The sequence below is a fragment of the Crinia signifera genome, chromosome 2 (genome assembly GCF_055691185.1).
Source record: "Crinia signifera chromosome 2, ASM5569118v1, whole genome shotgun sequence".
Lineage (NCBI taxonomy): Eukaryota > Metazoa > Chordata > Amphibia > Anura > Myobatrachidae > Crinia > Crinia signifera.
The window spans coordinates 127809729-127822013 of record NC_139218.1 but is presented as its reverse complement, the minus strand read 5'-3'; the positions used below and the strand labels follow the sequence as shown (position 1 = coordinate 127822013).

General features: G+C 40.7%; 1 protein-coding gene across 4 annotated transcripts in view; it reads right to left on the bottom strand.

The window, feature by feature from the left end:
* KCND3 (potassium voltage-gated channel subfamily D member 3) overlaps window positions 1-11481 on the bottom strand; it is a 376459-nt gene extending 364978 nt beyond the window's left edge. The window contains exons 1-2 of one of the 4 annotated variants that reach the window (XM_083172800.1): window positions 10822-11481; window positions 9778-10105 (exon numbers count right to left, since the gene is read on the bottom strand). The gene's annotated coding sequence lies outside the window, so the exon portion shown is untranslated. The other 3 variants (XM_083172799.1, XM_083172797.1, XM_083172798.1) reach the window with 3 other exon arrangements.
* Between the last annotated feature and the right edge of the window lie 804 nt (window positions 11482-12285).

Sequence of the window (12285 nt, the reverse complement as noted above, 5' to 3'; positions counted from 1 at the left end):
CATCTGAGAGAATAGTGATTAGGTAAATGTGAAAACCAATGCCTCTGTTTGAGCTTCCCCAGTCAGATTAGATATGCTTCAAACAGGGGAGTAGCCAGAACTTTCTGGGCATCCTAGGAATATTTTAAAGGGGCTCCTGTCCCAATGCTTCTACAGAGACACCTCTTCAATATGAAATGATGGTGGAAGCCCAGTGTCCAAGTAGATTTTATGACCTGAAGTGGTGCCCTGGTTGACGTTTTGTAAAACTGTAGGGCTGTTAGTATACATTATATGACACAGTACCCATCCAGGGCAGATGTTCTAAACCTTGGAGAGTGATCAAGTGGAGAGGGATAGACAAATAACAATTCAGTTCCTGTAATCTTTTTACACTCAGGGGGAGATTCTCTAAAGCAGAAATTCGGTAAAAACCCTGTTATCAGGGTTTTTACCACATTTCTGTATGCTCCAATGTCCCTCTGCAGTAACAGCGCTGCGGAAGGAATCGCCAGCAAAAGCTGGTGATTCCTTGTTGAAGCCTATGGGCTTCTTACCGCTGCGCTACTGTGAGGGATCCGTCACTGATCCCTCCTGCTCCCAGCATGCCCCCCCCCCCCCCCGCATGCGCAGATGGACTCCCGACGGAGTTCAGTGCCGGCACCGCATCGCAAGCAGCTCTTGTCGCAAGAGGTGTCCCTTGCGCGTTAATTGTCGCATATGTTAGAGCATATGCAATTATAAAGAATGTGGTGGCCAGCGAAGGGGGGGGGGGGGGGGGCGAAAATGGGCAGCGGATGTTAGAACATCCCGCCCTCAGACTGTAACATGACAGTTCAGTTAGGAGCTACAGTACACTGATTGTACTTTATCTCTCCAAAGCTTAGTACATCTTGCCCATAGTGACCACACATCATATTATGCCAAATAAGTGTCCCATATTGTTTGCCACACTATGCCTTTATTTCATATTGTGCCCTCCAGTTCAAATCATGTCATAATAAATGCCTTCAGTTCATATTATGCTTAACTATAGTGCCTCCACTTCATATTGTGCCTCTTTGCAATATCTCGGTTTGTGATATGTAACATTATAATACCCTCCACTTCATATTATATGACATTATAAATGAGCAGGTCACATTAGGGTGGTATTGTAATGTGGCATTATCTGAACTGGGGGGCACTGAACACTACCCAGTTCAGATGCTACATTACCGTGCCCCCTTACCGACATAATCTACAAACCTCTACTGAAAATGGAATGTCACTCTATTCAGGCTGGGCAACGGGCCGGACCCAATTGCTTAGTATGTAGTATGGGAACTTAGTATGTAACTATATAATCTGGGTCTGGGTACCCTAAGTCTCTGGAACCCTTAGCAATGAGACCCACTATAGGTATGCATATGGCCTTATATATACTTGGGCAGGCTTGGAGCTGTTTGCAAATAACAAAGCAATGACTACATCTTCTGTTGTACTACATTGTAGCAATGGTTCATTTTGCACACTATCAATCAAAGACCCTGACATAAGAAGGGACTCTTTCTCCAGTGGGTGACAGACATGGCAATACAGCTTCTGAACTGTTACAGTACTTTTTCTCAAATAAAGGTTTATAAGCTTTGAACATCGGTTAGCCTTTCTGTTCTCCACACCCAGCATTTACTTTCACCAACCTTTTCCTTGGTACAGTTACATATATAGTTGGGGGGGAGTACAGAGCATTATGCCAAGCTTGACCTCTAAGTAGACCCTAGGAAATGAATGGAAGATTTTTCTGCTTTCCGCTCTGGAAACACTCAGAATATTGCCTTGCACACTTGAGCATGGCATAATAGAATAACAAACCTAAGAATACAAAAGCATGTAAGAATGTCTAGATCATTTTCAGCTTAAGAGACATTTCTAAAGGGAGTGTTAGCCATGGAGATACAAATCTGTATCTACAGCAATTTGAGAATGAACAAATCACATCTTGGTAATATTAACTCCCTTTGAGTAAACAAGTCAGGCTGAAAGCCAATGTTATTTTCCTGACAACACAAAGTAAATAACTTTCGGTTATCTGACCTTGAACTGGAGCTTGCCACATTGTATAAGAAAATGTAACATTACATTTGGGACAGTCCATTGTATTAGAGCTTATGCTGAATTATTTGTAAATAGCATGAGGAAAGAAGGCTTTTCAAAGGTATACCTATAGGCAGGATGGTTTCAGCATCCCAGCGCTTAGGATACCGGTGCTCAGAAGACCAACAGTGTCAACTCAATGAACAGAAACCCGACCCCACACTCAGTGTGGTCAGTGGCATAACTACAAAGTCAACGCCTGGTGGAATCTCGCCCATTGCACCAACCCCCCCCCCCTTCCTGGAATTTTGCCCCCCAGCCCTGCCTTACACCCCCCCAGGTCTGTGACAGGGACCGGCAGTTTTACTTGTCGGCGGTCCCGGTGCTTCTCCAGGACTAGCTCCAAATGAATATTGACCTTCACAAAATGGCAGCCCCTAACAGCAGACTGTAATTAAAATGTCTCCTGTAAGGGAGCGGACATTTTGTGAAGGTCATTTTTTATTAGAGTGTCCGGACCGATGCAGACAAGTAGATCTGCGGTTGACAGTGGTGGCAAGAGTGCGGGGGGGGGGGGGAGGAAAGGCAGGTCCCAGCGGCAGTGCAGTGATAGTCCTGCAGACTCCCAGCACCCTCACTCAGCGCCTCCTGCCACTGCAGGGTCTGTGGAGCTATTATTACACCAATGACTGTAGCTACATCGCGGCCGCTTGTGCTCATTTGATGCAACGCGACTTGCCAGTAAATGTATTTTTATTAAGTCACATGCGCGACTTTGACACACACACGTTCAGCGCCATGTGCGCATGCATTACACCACTCATGTCGCACCTGCTAGATGATGCTGGCTACATCCATAGTTCTAACCATCCCCTCTACTCCCCTTACACACCCTATATGCAGCCTAACCCTGAAGTATATTTACTAAAGTGGGGGTGATGTTGCCCATAGCAACCTGAGTCTAGCTATTATCTTTTATAAGGTGCTAGTTAAAGAAGTAGAATCTTATTAGCTTATAGGGGCAACATCTACATTTCCAGAAACCCCCACTTTTGTTAATCTACCCCATAAACTTAATAATTGAAAGGAGTATTATCCCTCAACAGCACAGAGCAGTAATGTGAGGCTCTTTTCAAGACATATTCAATTAATTACAAATGTTGTAAAATAATAAGTTTTACTGCAGTTTAAATGAATGTGATTATCACACCCAACTTCCACTTAGTGCAGCTATATGCACTTCCGATTACGGCATAATTCAATTGGAAGAAGCACTTGTGTTTTAATTTGGGTTTATAATAGCCATGCTGTGTATAGAAAAATGAGGAAATCAGCCTACACCCTAAACAAGTACTAATTGATATTGGATAAAATTATAGATAATCGCCATTGGTAAAATATTTTGTAATATTTAAATAATTAATTTTAAATAATTCATATTTAAAATGTTTCATATAGTTATTTTGCATATTTTTACTAACATAAAAAATGATAGAAAAGATGAGATTTTCAGCAAAAAGATGTTCTACATTAATCTGGCATGTATTCAAACTCCTTGATTTTTGTGTCGTTTTATGCTACTTTTTAAAAAACAACAACTTTTAAACCTTTTCAACTGCTCAAAGGATTTGAAAAAAAAAAAAAAAGCTGTGTAAATCCTAGTGAACAGGATACAACTTTCAACCACCTCTCTATGGGATGATGTACTAAGCCTTTGAGAGTGATAAAGTGGAGAGAGAGTGAAAATTCCAGCCAAACAGCCCCTGTCACTTTCAAAACACAAACAGTAACATGGCAGTTAGGAGCTGAGTGGCTGGTACATTATCTCTCTACACCTTAGTACATCTCCCCCTCCTGAAGCATACATTCAACAGGTTTAATTTTCAATTCACTCTTTAAACTTGTGGACAAATATGTAGTAACTGTATTGTTATATAACATTTAATTAAATAAATCACTGATCTTGGGAGCAGTATACTGAGTACCCGCCGCACAAGAAAAACGTTTTTCTTGAGCGGCAGGTGAGCCCAGAGCGTCTCAGCTTCACTCTCCGGGTGTCTTATAACTATAAAGATATGTTCTTTTGTGTCATTGTTTGTAACCTGACGAAAATTTTTCATAAATTGAAACGTTGTTAACTAGCTGAGCTTCAAGGACTGAATTATTGGCTACGAGTGCTGCACCATCGTATCCCTATACTTATCACTGTGAGGGCACTGGCCGCAGATACAGCATGTTACATGGAGTGCAAAACCACACATGTCTATATATGTATATATATATATATATATATATATATAGTCCAAGTATCCACTGACCATAATTGGCACACTGCGTTGTGACCATTTGGGCACCCCTTAGGCTGACTACCGGTAGGTGCGAGTGCGGGTACTACTTTGTATATACATATATATATATATATATATATATATATATATATATATATATACATATATATATATATATATATATACACACACACAAACACACACACACAGTATACTGCTCCCAAGATATATATATATATGATAAAGAGAGGGAGGGAGAGAGAGAGAGAGAGAGAGGGGGAGAGAGAGAGAGAGAAAGAGAGAGAGCAGCAAAGGAAGTCAAGTGTCCTGAAGACAGGTCTCGTCCTGAAACGACGTAGACCACAATAAATTACATTTTGCACAAGTTCCCAGAGTGATGCCTCTGCATTTGCTGCTATACTATTGAGGTTTCCCTTGGGTGAGCACCCGGGCAAGTAACGGCACCTTGTAATTTTTGAAGTAGCGCCAGACTCCCTCCCTAATTTTATATATATATATATACACACACAACCAATGTTCCAGTGCGCAAAGGGTCCTCAGTTCTAATGCGGTCTGTAGAAAATTGCCTTTTCAGTGCAGTGCAGCCTCTTCTCTTAGGGTTTGCGGTCTCCTCATTTATATTTTCTTCTCTCTCTTTTTTCTCTGAGAGTTTTTTCTTTAAGGTACTATAAGCGCATTGATTAAACTAATCAGTGTAGCGTAGAGGATAAGATCTGTCTAATACTTTCATAGTTTACTACATTTTAATGATAATACCGCTTTGGAAGTATTTATATATATATATATATATATATATATACAGATAGTCGGGGTAGCCGGCACTCAGCTCCAGCAGATTCTTTGTGCCCCATGCCTTCAGTAAAAACCCTGCAGCAGCTGGGTCAATGAACAAACACAGGAAGGACCGCGGCACTGGGGTCTAAAATAATGGAGACTAACGCTTGCCTTTGCAGGTTAACGTTTCAGCCTTTATTCAGGCTTTAGTCAAAACAGCATACATGTACAGATGGGTCAGGTCCCATCTTTGCAGGGGATGGCGCTGGCGTCGCCAGCCACCATCCCCCGCCAGCGCCATGGCGATGGTGAGAAGGGGACGCGCGCGCACGAGCGGCGCACGCGTCCCCTTCCGACGGCGCTTCGATCCGTTCCCCCGGGTCCCCGCCGGCTTGCCGGCGGTAACCCGGGGTCCCCGCCGCCTGCCCGCACCCCCCCTAGCCCCCCCTAACCCTGTCCGTCTCCCTGTGCGTCTCAATCTCCTTGCTGGCGAGGCTGCTGGCGGGTCGCCAGCGCGTACGTTCTGGCGACCCGCCAGCAAGGATGTAGACAGTAACATACTGTATGCTGTTTTGACAAAAGCCTGAATAAAGGCTGAAACGTTAACCTGCAAAGGCAAGCGTTAGTCTCCATTATTTTAGACCCCAGTGCCGCGGTCCTTCCTGTGTTTATATATATATATATATATATATATATATATATATATTAAAAAAATCCTGTATTATTTACATATGTTTTAAATGTTTTTTTGCAATCATGTATTTGTATTAAATTTCGTAACATATAGTATATGTAATAACCCGTGTTATGTGTTAACTAGTTTAATGTGTATTTTAGATAAATTTAGATCATACTTTTTATGCAATGTATTGTGTAGTTAAATGCTTTGATGTTTAAACAATAGTGGCTGAAACAAGCGGAAACGCAATAGCGTAGTGATCGTGATATTAGCTTAATAGCAATTATAGGTCACAGCTGATTGTAGTTGAAGTCAGTTACTTATATTCACCTATGACGCTCTAAGACACACCTCCTGATGAAGTCCACACGCAATGAAACGCGTTGATGGTGTACCTGCAGTGACGCTGGAAGTCTGGCTGATTGGTCTGGTTGGCAAGCCGTGGAAACACCCTGAAGCTGCCCCACAGTTCGACTCAGATATAGCGGATGTGTACCTGATTGATTGCTGATATAAACACGCTGGTGATGATGACATCATATGAATAATTTAAAACCTAAGTGTATGTGAGCTTTTACCTTTTTAGTAAATTGTTATACTATACATGCTTATGGTGTGCGCCTCCTCCATTTTCATATATATATCTACACAGACACAGTGGCAGAACTTGTGGGTGGTGTGCCCAGGTGCAAAAGTGTCACAATAAGCAACATGGCAGTAGGTGACAGGCAGAGATTGACAGTGTAAGGCAGGGGGAGGCAGAGTGTGACAGGGAAATAGAGTGGATGACAGGTAGAGGGTGTCAGGGGCAGTAATTGTTCTTTAGTCTTCAGGGACCACCTGCTGCACCAATGGTAGTTCCGCCTCTGTGCATATATTTTTTTTTTTTACATTGGGCAGTATTTAAACAGGTTTGTAGGATACATAATATTTTTGATCAGACTTTAAACCTTCAGTTCTTCCAGCTGACATACATTGTACAAAAATACAGCACTAGAATATTTGGAAAGAATGGACATTTAAAGTTTAAAGGACCCATGAGGCGGACAGTGCCTCAGGACTACCCTTCAGGGCCAAATCTTATCTCTATGGTATCCATTTTGTTCATCAATGTTGATTCAATCAAGAGAGGATTCTGGAACAAGACACGCTCTGTTGATACTGCTGCTCTGCATAGTTGTCATTCTGTTTCTTTAAGTTGGGAAAAGAACAACCACTGATATTTTTAATTTTTGCACTGTAGCTTAATGTTCAACAAGACCAAGTGTCTCTATTAAAATAAACATATTTTAGTATTTTGAGCATAAAGAACACTAGAAACACCTTTAATGACAACATTTTGTCTTATCACAGACATGCTAAGGTATCAAGGTTATAATTATTTAGATCTGGCATAGAATACAGTATAACTCCATATTGTGGCATTCTTTTTGGATTGCAACAATGTCTGCAGCCTTTGGAGGGACCATGTTTGATTGGATAGCTCTCATTAGGAAACAAATCAAGAACAATTAAATGTTCAGTGTTGTGGTCAGTTTCTATTAGATTTTATAGACCAATAGAACATTTATTAAGAGGCTATTAGGGGGTATTTATCAAAACTTGAAGAGAGATAAAACTGTGACAGATAAAGTATAAGCAAATCCGCTCCTGTCATTTTTCAAACATACCCTGTATGTAACAAATATAAGGCAGAAGCTAATTGGCTAGTACTTCTCTGTTACAATTGTATCTGTCTCTGAGCTTGATAAATACCTCCCTAACATTGAATCTTTCAAAATGAATTGTGGATAATTTCACAAAAGCTTTAAGTACACTGATAACGTCATCACCTTGTCGGTGAACGTGAACCAGTTGTCTCTGTTATGGAGACACCTGATTCAAGCAAGACACATGATATCACCCAAAAGAAATATTACTATCTCTCCCGATGACAATGCAATGTTTATGTGAATGCAGGAAGAGCCCCATATAGATTATATAGCTAGTTGGACAAATGTTCATTCAATGACTTGACACTAAGCCAATGTCTGCAAATATTGTAATAATGCTCTTCCTTTTTCCTATAGAATGTATAATAGAGACACTGAGTTTTCACTTGACATAAACGTACTGCACATCTTCGTTTTGGAACATAACATTATGACGTGAAGCAGACTTTCCTAACATCTACAGTACAGTCTGACATTTTTTAAAACAGTGAATGGGTTTCTTGACACTTTAAAATGTGCATATACATAACTAATTACTATGCTATTACTTAAAGCAGGGAAAAAATGCAACTACAGCTTATAGACAACTCATGAAGATAAGAAGGCAGTATATAGGCAACTCTATTCATTTATGGCCTAATCCTCAGAGGCGGAACTACCATTGGTGCAGCAGGATCAGAGCACCGGGGGCCCCTGAGGCCTAAGGGGCCCACTGCTGCTCCCTATTACACTGTTCCTCTCATTGCCTCTGTCAAGTTGCATATTGTGAACCTGGGTTAGGGTGCAAGAGGGGTACCCAAATTATATTTTTGCACCTGGGCTCACCACCTACAAGTTCCACCACTGCGTATCTTCTATAGCTGAAGTCTCTATGGCACAAAAGAACTATATGTGGTTTAATGTGAATAATAAAACCAAAGCAGAGATTGTAACTGTCCAGCACAGCGATCAATTTAATAGGTTTAGAAGATACCATCCGTACAACATACTTCACAGCATGTGTGATTTATTCAACCTGCACAGCACTCATGGTATTTTTATGTCGAGTAAATAAACCTCTTTTAAATGCCACAGAACAGGAATTTACCAGTCGAATTATACATTTAAAATGGGGTTGGCTTACACAAAAAGTCTAAGTATTCTGCTTTGACGGCTCTTGGTGACATCATGCATGACATCTGAGGACTACAGATGTAGTCACATGCAGCAACTGTTGGAGCAATGGCAGGAGAAGAGGAGGGGGGAGAAGAAATACTTCACAGTCTTAATTATAGTTGGGAACATCAGTTAATTAGAATTTAGTGACTCCCACATCTCACTGCCTTCTCAAAATGCCATCACTAGTGTCTTACTATAACATGGATGTTTATGGGGGGAAATGGAGATTGGTGTATATAACAATGGCATTGTACATTATAAACATCCTCATCAATAGCATTTCAATGGTAATAGTAGTCATATTGTAACATGTGCGTAGATATATATAGCTGAACACAACAAAATACTTGCCTTACTAATAACTATACAAAGTCATGAGCAAACATTACTTTGTAAAAGATGTGGTCTTCCCCTTCACTACTGCAGTTTATCATTTGTGTGAACATTTATCATAGATTCATATGGAGCTATTTTATCAAAATGACTTAACATGGGGTGCCAGTGATTGAAACAACCAATGATTTCCATAGCGTTATCTTCTAAACATGACAAAAATATTATTAAATGCCTAGTAATACTCATAACAAAACGGAGGCTTTTTTTACACATTGTGTTCTCATTCTAGGCAAATCCTTTATCAATCATAGAATCCAAACCAAAAACCTACAAGTAATCCTGTCTCAATGAAGCGTGTTTCTGGCAGGAAGTTGCTATACCATACAGGCCCTTAGTTACATAATGGATCACATATTATGAGATCACTTACTTGCTGTAGTGCTAGGCTCTTGCTCCTGTGTTAACTCTCTCATACACTTTGCAGCTAAACCTCAGGATTAGCTTCTCTTTTGTCATTTTATACAAAAATCAGCAATATTATTCAGCACAGCACTTATTTATCTTTGGAGATCACATGCTATTTGGCTTTTCAAGACATAGAAAATAAGATTACAGATTACAGTGATTGCAAAGCAAATCTCAATAGTAAATCACAGTGTGATTGTGATCAGCAACAGGCTAGGCATACACAGATGGAAACTTCTCTCCAACGCAATCAACTGGTAGTCAGAATTAAATGGAATAATAATCTTACCTTAAGTATAGGGTAGGCATCACTTGCAGAATCCTTTTCAGATACCTGCCTTTATTCCTCTCTTTGTCAGGGAAAAAAAAAATCAGCCAGAAGTAATCATGGAAGAGAAATCAGCAAGAGAAAAGTGGATGGCAGAGGTGCCACACCTCCGGTGCTCAATATTCTGCTGTCCTGGGTCTACACATTGCTTGCCAGGTTAATTTAATCAAATCCAAAACAGGATCTTTGCCCCCCTATTCGCCGCTGGAAATGGTACCCAGATTTCCGGAGATGTAGAAGAGATGATTGTAGCTGAAAGTCTGTTGATCTCTCCCTGGCAGCCCCAGTGCTGTAAAACAACAGAAAGATGTGAGCTACAATGCAATCATTAAACACACAACACATCTGACACTGCATGCTAATAGGCTCAGCACTGGGAGACTGCTGAAAAGTTACCCACAGAGCTGTGCTCATTCTATTGAATCTTTAAGAGGGCAAAACTGTTTAGTAGCACAGGCTAATCCGAAAGAACAGCACACTGCTTTCATTTTGTAATGATATATATATATATATATATATATATATATATATATATATATATATATATTCCTTCAAGTCCCTACATTTACAGTGCCACAGGTTCACTGAATTAAATATCAGCCTCCTCCATTACTAGTTTGCATTTGCAGCCTTGTGATCTCTGTGAAGCTGCTTTGCAAAGTACAGAGCGGTAGTAAATACTTCTCTCAAACAAGATTTTCCAGAGAGCCAGTGTGTAGTCCTGTTAAACACCGTTCCCAACAGTTCTTTCCTGGCCCCAGCATCAGCCAGCAAGTCTTTTCATTCGCTTTTACATGGTTTGAAAATACAAAATAAATAATAATAAACAAAAGGGGTAAAAAAAAAAAAATGGAAGCTGTACTTCAAAGAGGAGTGATCAGTTTGAGGTTCCCCAACTACCCAATCTTTCATGTGGAAATAAGAAATGTCAGCTCTCATCTGTCAGAGGCAACGAGAAACACTTCCATGCAGCTCCTTCCCTTATTTGGACACAGTCTCCCTTACCTGATGCAGAAGTCTCAATATTTGGGATCCGTTATTTCCCAGCTGCGTGAAGTAAAGATCCTAGAGGAACCTTGCAGAATGGAGAACAGGATCAGTCATGCGAAAAGGGATTAGAAAGTCCTTGATGAGCATCCATAAAATAAGCAGCTGACAGTATCAGGACTTGAATCTGGTCACTTGGTAATAGTGGCATGGTCCTGGAAGCATCAGTTCCCGTGCATGCAGGTTGCATACAGTAATTCTCATCTTTATTCCCCCTCTCTGCCTCTAGATCTCACTCCTGCAGAGAATAATATGGATTAAAAGGCAGGTGGCGCCCTGCTCTATAGCACAATGTAGACCTAATATTTCCTGCTCACATGCTGAAGAAGCAGACTCCGAGCTTGTGCATGTAATTCCGCACAAGCGTGTAACAGGTCCACAGACTGTAGAGGAAACAAGGCTTACTGATTTTTTTCTTTCCCTCCTTCATACTGCTGATGACTTCAAGGTTGCTTTTTTTGTGTGTGTGGCTATTTTTAGGTTCTTACACTGTCCTATATCTCAGAGGTGATGCTGTGATACAGATCAACTGCTAGATGAACAGACCTCCCATGCTCTCTAGGAGGGTTTGGTGCTGATGATGGAGATATTAACCCCTAGCTTCCAAAGGGTCACATGTTTCCTAGCCTCTATTTGTGCATCAGAAAGAGCTCATTAAGAATAAGGTTCAGTTTAACCCTTTGCTAGAGATGACTGTACTGTATGTGTCATGACAACCACGAAATGATTTGCATTCCCTGGCATTAGTCACTTGCTTGTGTGCTCGGGGGGAGATTTCATCAAATGCACAAATGTGTTTCAGAGAACACAAAGCACTTGGTTTAAAGGTTCATTAACTCTCCTTCTCACAGGTTTAGTGCTCAACAGAAACACCACTGATATAGCATTTCTGTATAATACAGCTGGAACTACAATGATTAATAATATTATTTGGCTGGCAAATCATGAGGCTGCTTCGTGCCAGGAGTGCAGAATGAGTATACAATCCATTCATGAAAGAGAGTGATTGAGATTCCGGGTATATAAATGGTTAATACCATCTACACAGATTTGCATGTAACTTACACTGGGTGGTTATTTGTGTGTGTGTGTGGTTATTTGTGTGTGTGTGTGTGTGTGTGTGTGTGTGTGTGGTTATTTGTGTGTGTGTGTGTGTGTGTGTGTGTGTGTGCAGGGTCACAAGCTATTAATTTACAGAATACCAATTGAGAATCCATTTTAAGGCTCAGACAAGTCTTATCCAAACCATTTCATTGTGTTTTCATTCTGTGCAAGTCTGTGTCTCTATGGCATCTTTATAAAGTACCAGGCACATAATTAGCTCATTCTAAGAAAAGATTTGAAGGGATTGAGAGATATCACATAGGGACTTCAGGGTTTGGACACATTAATATTAATCTTGCATATTAAACTGTGATGTTA